At 34.4% G+C, this 11174-nt stretch overlaps 1 pseudogene; it reads right to left on the reverse strand.

Annotated features, from left to right (window-relative positions):
- Positions 1 to 6479, reverse strand: part of LOC123866635 — an 8248-nt pseudogene extending 1769 nt beyond the window's left edge.
- Positions 6480 to 11174: the final 4695 nt, after the last annotated feature.

The following is an 11174-nucleotide window of genomic DNA, read 5'->3' on the forward strand; positions in this document are numbered from 1 at the left end:
TATAATATTTACCGCGTTAGCTCTGATTCCAGCGTAGATGAGATCAAGGCCTTTCTGGATTTCTGGAGATACTGGTGGTGGTGTGGGGATGTGGTCGCCCTTGACTTTGAATCCGAATTCATCGGCGGTGTACTCTACGGTGATGACTTGGCCATCAGGAGCGGTGTAAGAGTAAGATCCTTGCTGGACCAAAGCCGGGACGGAGTCTTCGCCAGTACCAACATTCTTTAAGAAACCTTCCTCTTGAGCTTGGATGTTGTTGCCGGTTTCGTATCTGGAATCGCAAAAAATATAATTTGTAAGTATTTTATATACGAAATTGTCAAATCCTAAATTGGATGATTGTAATAAACTTTCGCAGTGCCTTTTAGATATAAAGGCACAATATGTGTTTATGTTTACTTGCTCCAAAACGTATGACTACGTTTATATATTCTTTACTGCAAATTCTAAATTTACAGTTTGGTGACTACACCTGGACTTAAACGAGCCTAATTTTTTAAATACGAAGGGCTTGGGCATACGCTCCAGCACGAGGCTACGTAGCGTTTCCGGCTTTCTATCGTTTCTAGCTCTACCACTCTACCACATCAGTCAGATCTTTAATCTGTCAAGCAGTGGAGAGACTGAGAGAGAGAGAGAAAGCATCTTATTCTGTTGAAAGTTTTCCTACGGCCGTGGAATAGGTATTACGAGTATATAGGACTACCCGTATGTAACTATTCACATGCGGGTCTCATGGCTCAATGAATCTCGATATCCAGTAAAAAGCAGATCGTCACTGTATCTGGAAAATAATTGGGTCAACGCATACACTCTTTGCAATCACTTAGATTGGGGAAGATTCGACCGGATAACGCTTAGTGTGGCCGTATGTTTACGCTTGGGTATTATAGGGTCTGCAAGCCTCAAAATGGTCTTTACAACAGCCGTTTAGAAAAGTTCAATCACCATGGGCCTTTGCCTTGCAGGCTTCTTTAAATATCACCACGGTGTTATCATGCCATACATTTCTTCATCCTTATAATAATTGGAATCTTGCGGTTTGTCCAGGATGATAGACCGGAAGTAATTACTACATAGTACTGTGGTCACAGGAGTGTACCCTGGTGTAGGATACGATCTGCCTATAACACTTGACAGATACGACCCGAAAGCCAGGTGCGCTGTCGAATCTGTTCAGGCGCTCAAGTGCCGCAAATAGGTACTCAGTTATTGATAAGGACTATATATTTTTCTTTTGAAGCGTTTGCGTTTGTGACTCTGGGACATCGGGTATAAAATATTTTATTTATTAATTTTTGTGTCTCAGAAGTTGGTCCACGATTTGGGTGACCCAATAGCTGGCGTTTTTTACCCCAATAGCTTGGCCTGGCAATTTTGGGCGCCAAGTCCATGAATGATCACTTGGGTGGTGAATTTTTTTAGCAAGTATAAAATTTTCCACTATTTAGGTTATTTTGTGTAAATTTTTTATTTATATGTAAGTTTTATTTAATATAATATTACTATATTTATAAATAATAATGTTTCTGTTTTTCTTACTATATTTAACAACTTTGAACATAATTGTATGCAACTAATTGCCTGATAAGCATTATATATAATTTACAGTTATAATATGAGAAGTAGGTAAGCATAAATAAAACGTAATGTATTTTTTGTATGTCGGTATATTCTGAAAACCAGTTCTGTAAAACTTCCGCGTGAAATAAAACGACAAAATATAAAATCATACTTTTTGTTAGATTGGCATACCATTTAGAAAGTGACTACGAACAAGAATCGAGGAGAAAAAATTAGGATAGAGGAATGGCAGTAATTTATGATAGAAAAGAATAGAAAACCATTATAATCTTGAGTGTGATTTCGATACGTTAGTGATATAACTAGTTGTATTCTACCATATCTTCTTCTTCTCGAGGTCTTCTCTTCGACGGTTACCTCAAATACGGGCAGCCTAAAAAGCTGCAACCGCGATAGCTCGGTCGGTAGTTATATCAAAACTGCATTGTAAATCAAGGAGAATTTCACTAGGTTTGCCATTGAGAAGAAATAAGAATGTTAGATATTAATGGGGCCTGCAAAACGATTGGACATGATGTCGAAAGAAAATTTCTCGAGAATTTTTCCGCTGGATTTTTCTGACCTTAAAGTACCTATCCTACCATAAGTAGCTGCCAGTCCCTAATCATGTTTTGAAATTATTATTAGATACTGTAGATACAATATTTTACTGACATTTGATTTAACAGAACAGAATTTAAAAACTTTAACAAAATAGAAGGTAGGTACTTACGAAGTTTTGTAGCTTCCATCATTGGCTTGTTCTTTATCAAAATGAATGATGGGGATGTATGTAGTGGTGTCAATTTGTACTCTAGGTCTGAAGTCCTTGATATTTTGTTCTGGTTGTTGGTAGTTGTTGTAGTTCTGCTCAGCAGCCTGCTGGTCTGCGCCTTCGGGATTTAAGGATAGTCTTCTTTGTGGAACGGCCGCTGCAAGCGCCAGAACAGCTGATAGCACAACCTGGAAATGCAAAATAAATATTGCTATAATTATATATTGCTTAGTTTATTTATGCGAAAAATATTTAAAGATGGTATGGTCTAGTTGCAACAGCGCAAATCATCGATTGTCAAATTGACAACTACCTAGGAAGGCTACACTCATAATAACCATTAGCCTAAAAATTTAACCATATGTTAATCTGAGGCCCAGTTGCATACCAGGCGGTTAATGCTACGTTACAGTTCCCGTTATAATGTCAATAAATGCAGAATGAATTGCAAAAGTTCGAGTCTATTGACTTTAAACCAAAATGTAACCTTTGAGAATCTCGTGCACTAGAAGTCCAAGTCCAAGGCTACTGGTCACATTACAGCATGCTCCACTAACTATTTGTTTTATAGTGCACTTGAATGCTTTGACCTACGAGTAAGTGCGTTTACGTCTAGCATGCGTCTTATAGTCTTGGACTTGGACTATTAGTGCACAATATTTCTTAGCCTTAATCATGGACATATGAATACTGGTTTATATAATGCACTCAGTTTTTTTGATGGTCAAAGTTTAACGGTAACCATAACGCAACTAACCGGCTAATTTGCAACTGGCCCTCAGTCGAGTCGTAGATGGAAGGATCTGGGAGCACTACTGCACAATTATTTTTGTCGAAGAAACGCCCTATATCAATATATTCTAAACTATTTTGACGCAAAGATAACTGACCTTTCTCTGCATTAGGTAAGTTCCAGAAAACTCTAGTAAGTTGTAACTGTAGCAATTAATTTAAAATCCATAATACAACTAATGATGAGGTTAAATCGAATACAAATGGAAATGATGTATGATTGCGGCGTTGTTGTAAAGAATAATGAGCTGGAATTATGTCAGCCGGAGAAGAGCTTAATAATATTCGCGATGTCGTAAGATAGCTTATCTCAGCAGCAGATACAATAGGTACGAGGGATTGCGACATTCGACTTGTTCGTCACGCCTTTGGGCGAAAGCAGGTCCCGGTAAAACATGTATTGACTTTACAGTTTACACATCCACACTTGTGGCATTGTTTTCATTGAGACGCTTAACTTCTGTAACGGTTTAGCATTGAACATCGCGATGGGTATTTTGCTATTACACAATGTTGCTCGTTCCGAATGTAACAAAATCGTGACTATTATGACCTAACTTGCCTCGATATATCATTAAAAAAATTAAAATATGGTTGTTTGCGTATTTTTTATTGAAAGGCAGCTAATCATCAAAATACGGTGTGCTTCAAGGTCTTCCATACGATCTAAAAGACTTAATGAATTTATAAATTTCAAAATCGATTAAGCTAAGAACCCACTATGTATGGCAATCCTAACGGTATCTACATTCTACATAATGAATACTTGAAATTGAAAAAGTGTAGGTTCTCTAGAAAATCTTTGATTTAAAAAGGTATGTGCATGCTTAATATGCATACTGAGCTCAAAATATTTATTTTTGAGGTTATGAATCAAATTAAATGTAAATAGCACATTATGTTTATTTAATAAAAAAAGATTAGATAATGTGTAACTAATGTATAATTTAAGATTAAAATTACGAAGGAAGTGTCTCCACTGCAAGTTTTTGTCATATAATACTTGTGACATAAAAACCTACTCTTACAAGGATTACGTATGTGAAATGTTTGTGTTTGAAACTACGGTTCCTTGAGTATGATTCCTATGATCGAAATGATTTTATGACCTTCGTAAGAAATCTATCCTGCAGAACACACACTTCTAAAATAGTGCTCAAAGGTTAAACGTTACAACACAGATAAGAGACAGTGCTATGGTGCTGTTCTATAAAATTGCGATGGTATTAATCGTCAAAATTCTTTAGTTAAATTAACAAATTAAAATCATCTTACATTTAATTTACTCAAAAATAAAGATCATGTTATACTAAATAAAGAGCGAATATATTCTTCAAGCCCGTTATAGGAATGTTAATCGTCTCTACATTATAATGAATGAATACGAAAAAGGGTTCAATATGTCAAGGCCGTGATCTTCATTAACCTAATTTGTATATTAAATATTGGTAAGCATATATAAATAATTTAATGTCACAGATTTAGTCAGAATATATTATCACCGCAAATATTGAATAAGTAGCCGGCAAAAAAATCTTAAAACAATTAACAGAGGACTCTCTGTTACTCGTTCCATACAAACGTAATTTCATTCTCATTCCCATTTGAATATTAAGCAACCATGAAACTTTATCCACACGTTTAAGAAACTAATACGTGTGTCTGTGATTTGCCAGATCTTTGTTTAAATGTCTAGTTTTAAACCTCGACAGGTTTAAAGATGCGTATTTTAATCCTTGAGCCCGTGTAACTTCGATATTGAGTATTTTAACGAGAATCTGGAAAACTACAGACATAAATATTAGTTTGTATCTACAAAATTGCATTAAGTTAGATTGGCATTCAAATGAGAGGCAAACTGCGATACTTTTGTTTGAAACACACTATGAATAATACGGGTCATAGCGGCATTATATTTTTCAAGACCAAATTTATTGCAACCCAGAAAGCAATATTATGCAATTTGACTCGACAAACAACTTTAACAGACGTTTGTATAACAGAATGTGTCATAAACGAGGTTATGTTTAGTAGTATAACAAAAAAAGAAATGCTAGCGGCGGCGCTTGGAAACGATTGATTATAAAAAAAGTTGAAGAGGCTTGTTACTTCCCATTTTATAATTACGTGTTTTTCGCACGCGTAATTCACTGTAATGAACAATGATGATTTGTTCGACGTAATTATTACGTCCAGTTTCATTACTGGAGTTTTATAATGGTAGTAAGATTCATCATGCTTGTTGCATAAACACGAATCGATTGCATTAAACTTTTGTAATAATTTCAGTCACACATAAATAGGTTCAGAATGTAAATTTTGTTTAATAATTTCTTACTATTTGTTGAATTTACAGATAGGCGGCCCGAAAAGCATCTTAGACTGCATCATCACTTACCAACAGGTGAGACTGAGTCAAGGGCTAACTTATGATCGAATAAAAAAGAGGCACTACGAGGGAGCTTTGTCCAATTGTGGAATAGAACTGTACAGGCTAATATAGATTAAATAAGAGTAGAATTAATTAACTATAACCAACAATTTAGTATAAATTGATATCTATAGTTAATAGAAACTGTTTTAAATTATAAATAGTAGCTCAATCTGTGAATCGTATGAAAAATATGAATTGTAATACTTAAAGCAGATGTATAATATAATTGAGAGCTTAAATTAAAATTTAAGATTCATTTATTATTGAACTTGTTGGTTTCTGGCAAAGGATCTAGAAAACGATCTAATTTCTTTTTCAATTGCTTATTATAGCTTTAATATGATTTAATAAATTATTAATAATCAGTAAAATGAAGGTTATATTTAAAATTCACAATTTGAGAGAAATAGGAATCACTCAAGTAATAATAATAATACAGTAAGTAAAGATAATAATAATTAAAAATATATATATAAAACATATCCACGTAGGTGCTATGTAGGTGTACGAATACCACAATTAGGTGCAGGCATTCCAACATTATGTCAAAGTTCAACAACCGACTCGTCTACCGACCCTATTCGGTGCCGCATCTCGCAACAGATGATTGCGGAAATTCACAAACATAAAAGCAATATTTCATTAAAAGCCACATTGACCTATTTATTAAAGGAAAAATGTCTCAATACTAATAAAAGAAAACTCCGATCTGTGAGTGATTCTTATCAATGAATTGAAGATGAGTTACTTTAATGAACTTTGAACTTACCAGTACTTTCATTGTTGTTTTTGTGTTTTTTTTTTGTGCGACAGCGAGGAACGTGGTCTCCTCTGAACTATGTCAGAGTGGTAGTAATGCGCTCTCTTATATACTTCACCCCTGCCACTTACTCGCGCTCTGCCCTGAGCCATCACACTTTCATACCCGATTTGTCGTTGCCGTATGCTGAATCTGCTATATCAGGTCGGAATTTTCGGATTTTGATTGAATTTCTTCCTTTACTTACAGTAGTCATGGTCAAAGGCAAAAATGAGCCTCATATTCCAAACAGTTCCTCGATTAACCTTTATACCAACACAAAACATGCACAGAATACCTAAACTAATTTTAAAACTGGATGATTGGATCAAAATTTTAAACACTTAACATTGGGCTTGATATTTCTCTAACAAAGCCTACTTATCCATTGTTTACTAATGACGAGATTAAAGTTCAGTTCAGTTAAGTATTACTTTGTTAATGAGCTAACTATCCAAATGTAATATCTATAATATAGCCGGTACTAGATGATACTTGCGACTTCGCCCGCGTGGATTTAGGTTTATCATTAAAGTTCCGTGAAACATTTTAAAATAAATAAAAATTAACGTTAATGTCCATCAACGGGAGGCAAGCTATTTATGTACCAAACATCAAAATCAGTTGAAATCACGGATGGAAAAGGAAACGTTCAGAAAGATGCATTTTCGCATTTTTGATATTAGTATAGAGCCGCAAGAGACACGCATCACATTATTCATAAATATTGGTAATGCTGATGTCATCAGCATGTCTTCGATCTAACACACGTATTCTCAATATTAAAATAAAACCGGCCAAGTGCAAGTCAGAGTCGCGCACCGAATGATTCCGTACTCAGGTATATTTCCGAAATTTTGGACGCTAAATCTGTCTATCGTGCAAAATGTCGGAAAAAATACCCGAGTACGGAACCCTCGGTGCGCGAGTCTGACTCGCTCTTGGCCGGTTTTTTTTTAATTAAGAATATTACAATAAAACTTAAAACTAGCCTTATTTAATTACTGTACAAATCATAAATGCGTGGAATAGTGCCAAGATACTGGCAGCAATTCCGCGCTGGACAGCCAGGCAAAAAATTAGCCAGCCTTTTTGTCACCATAGGCAATTAACTTCGGTGAAAAGTTTATTATAATGTTTGATGTTGCACATTAGGTAATGATTCTTCATAAATTAGGATGGCCTTCCAATTAAACGACGCTTCACATTGAAGATTATAAAATCATACGAAGGTATGACAGACAAACTACAGTAGATATATATAAATATACATAATATTGCTCATGTGCTATAATGTTATATCCCAATTAAAATACACTTCAACAAAAATAAACTTTCATGAACTAAACGTGTTATTGCGTAGGTAATACGTACATACAGTTCTTTAATCGATGCTTTATTAAGTGGTTTTATAATAATTCTCCAATAAAATCAAAGTGGCAATTAGTATAACTTGCATTTTAATTGACTAGACTTGAACGTATTTTCAATGTTTTTCTTTTTCACTTGTTTAAATATGGCTTTAGGTTTGTATCTACTACAAATACCAGCAAATGATTCTAATTTATCATACCCTTTGTACTTTAAATAAATGAAACAGTGAGTGGTATTGTATTTGTAATGGAATAAAAACAAAATTGTAGGATTGTAACATAGCAAATTCTCCAAAAAATATTCTCATACACAAACTTTAGTCATAACATTATGTAGCAATGTACCTAGTAATAAAATTATTCACTTGGAAGGTGTTATGAGCAATTCAAGAGGAAAGATGCATTCATATTACACACGGATGTACGCACATACCTATGACAATGTTACACCGTTTATGGGATCTTTGTCTCCTTATACTTAGATGATTTTTAGCACTTGATTGGTTTGTCACAAAGCATACAGTTTACTACTTATTAATTGGTAACTAATTAAAAAATGGTCAAGTGCGAGTCGGAGTCTCACACTAAGGGTTCCGTACCTTCATACAAGTAATAACACTTTTTACTTTATTTTTATTTTCATGTTTAGTATTTGTTGTTACAGCGGCAATAGAAATATTTACATATTCTATGATCTCTACCTATCATGGTTAACTAGATACAGTCTGCTGACAAACAGATGGACGGACGGATAGTGGAGTCTTAGTTATAGGATAATACTGCACGAATGACGAACTGAGTACCTATATGAAACAACCAGTAGCTTCTTGTGACTTTTCGCCGCAGTAACTTTGAAAAATCCGACCTTATTCCTTATCACCATAATATAAAGGGAATCTCCGTGCAAAATTTCAGCTTTCTAGTTTCAAAGGTTTAGACTGGGCGTTGATGACTCAGTTAGTGATATGTAGCCTTTTTAGGGGTCCGTACCCAAAGGGTAAAAACGGAGCCCTGTTAATGTTATTCTGTTATCTATCAGCTGGGTGACGGTCTGTTTGTCTGTCCATCTGTGACCAAAACAAACGATCATTTTTTGGGGTTTTCTTTCACGGTTTATTGCGATGTTCTAGCTTGCAAAAGAAATATTATATACACCCAAAATATGATGTTCATAATAATTATGTACTAAAGAGCTAAGCCCGACTCGCACTTGACTGGTTTTTTCTTTTTATATATTTAGAATTATAAGTATCAGATATCCTTCTATGTAATTATGAGTTTTTCTCGCAATTTCTTTTCAAAACATTATACCTTCTACGTATTTTAGATTGTATCTTGATTGATCATGATGTACCTATGGCCTACTTGTGTGCGACTTGTACTAGACTATTCTAAAGACTTATGACGTAACTCTTCAGACGAATGACATACGATCAATTTTGAAAATAACAGCTAAATATCAATAGAATCGTATGAATATAGTTCAATAGGTGCGTTCACCGCTGTGGCAAGAGATGGGCCGGTTATATAATATACCCGTAAGGTTACCGACATTGCGCGTGACGAGACGGTCAGTCTGCGTAAAGCATTGTTTCGCCCCATTAACCAAAAGGAAATGCTCGATCGTACAGTACATACGTATTGTGGTGCTAGATTATCGATTTCCCTGTAACGTTAACTTAATGTAGCGGTGATAGCACAGTGGTTAAGACATCGGCCTTCTGTTCGGGGGGTCAGGGGTTCGATTCTGTGCACGCACCTCAAATTTTTCGGAGTTTTTCATCAACTTTAATAAATTTTACATCTCTTCTTTTAACCTTTAAGAAAATATCGTGGAGAAACCTGCATGCCTGAGATTTCTCCGTAATGTTCTCAAAGGTGTGAAGTCTACCAATCCGACTATGGCCAAACAAACTCATGCTCAATAGTGGACCAGCGTTAGGTTAATGATGATAATGATGATGACAAACTTCAAATACCGCACATTTTGATACCGCAATAAAAAGGAATCACTTAACACATCTGAAGTCCATGATAAATGGCAATAGGTATTACGAAATCTTATACGAGTATCATGAAAGTATAAAGCAAAATACCATAATATCTTGGCCATGATTTTATCTAGTTTCATAATTATCATCATTATTTCCATGCATACAAGTTTTTAATTTATCGTGCAAAATGTCGGAAAAAATACCCGAGTACGGAACCCTCGGTGCGGGAGTTTGACTCGCCCTTGGCCAGTTTTTTTAAATTACAGAGCTTATGTCTCTATTTAGGTATTTATAGTTTTAATGAAATGTTTACAAAATGTTAGAGTCACAAGTAAGTTACATAATATAGTTAGATACTTTGACGAGGATAAATGGGGAGGAAACATTAATTGCAACATACAATTAATTAGTTCTAACGTTACAAGTCATAAGAACTTATATTTTATCCCGGTTCTGGAAATTGAATGAATGGGTTTATTTATTTTTTCACACTGCTTACACATACGAGTACAAAATTTACTGTAAATACTTAATTATTATTACAGTTATAATTTTTTTAAATATTATAGGTACTATTTTGTTCAGTTATTACAGATTATTACGAGTACAATTAGGTTGTACAATTATTTACTTTTAATTTCGATGGAGTTGGCCAATCTAAAAGTATTTATTTCCATCTAAATGCTACTCTACCTCTATGCTTGAATCAAAACATCTTGATATTTGACTTTTATCTCTCTAATAGTTGACCCGCCCAGGCTTCGCACGGAGAGCCTATAAGTGTAAATATTATCTCTGAACCGAACCGTAAATACCTCCAGGGAAATACTAACTTATTTTTGTTCTCAAAGAACAATAAGAAACTTTTAATTAGGTCGTGATGCATATAATTTTGCGTAGGCAATTTAGTTATACGATGAACCTACAAACTAGTTAGTCATCTTTCACCGACAAATAGTTACTTATTTCAATGTCAGTCATACCTGTACTGGGGCAGCCCACTTAATCGTGCAACAACTCAATCATGTTTCTATTGATACGATAATTAAAAAGTTTTTTTTTTAATTTTTTAGGAAGATGACGATTTTTTATATTAGTAGTAGTTAGGAAAATATGAGCATAGCAAAAAATTATATCAATTTTCCAAATCAAAATTGCAGTTGTTAACGATAAAATAAATAGCCACCCCAAACGTAATGTACCGTCAGCGATGCGTCTTGGGTAAAAATAAAACTATACAAGACAATTTCCACTATCACGTGTTTTAATTTAAAATATTAAAACATTTCGTCATAAATTATTTATTTTATTTACGATATACATTTAACTTACCTAAGACTTAGTCGATTTGTCATAGTTTATATATTGTATCCGTATTGAACGAGAATCACATCTTTTATTGATAAAGCTCACCAATTTACACGCCTATACTTTTGAACAT

Source organism: Maniola jurtina, chromosome 7 (genome assembly GCF_905333055.1).
Source record: "Maniola jurtina chromosome 7, ilManJurt1.1, whole genome shotgun sequence".
Classification (NCBI taxonomy): Eukaryota; Metazoa; Arthropoda; class Insecta; order Lepidoptera; family Nymphalidae; genus Maniola; species Maniola jurtina.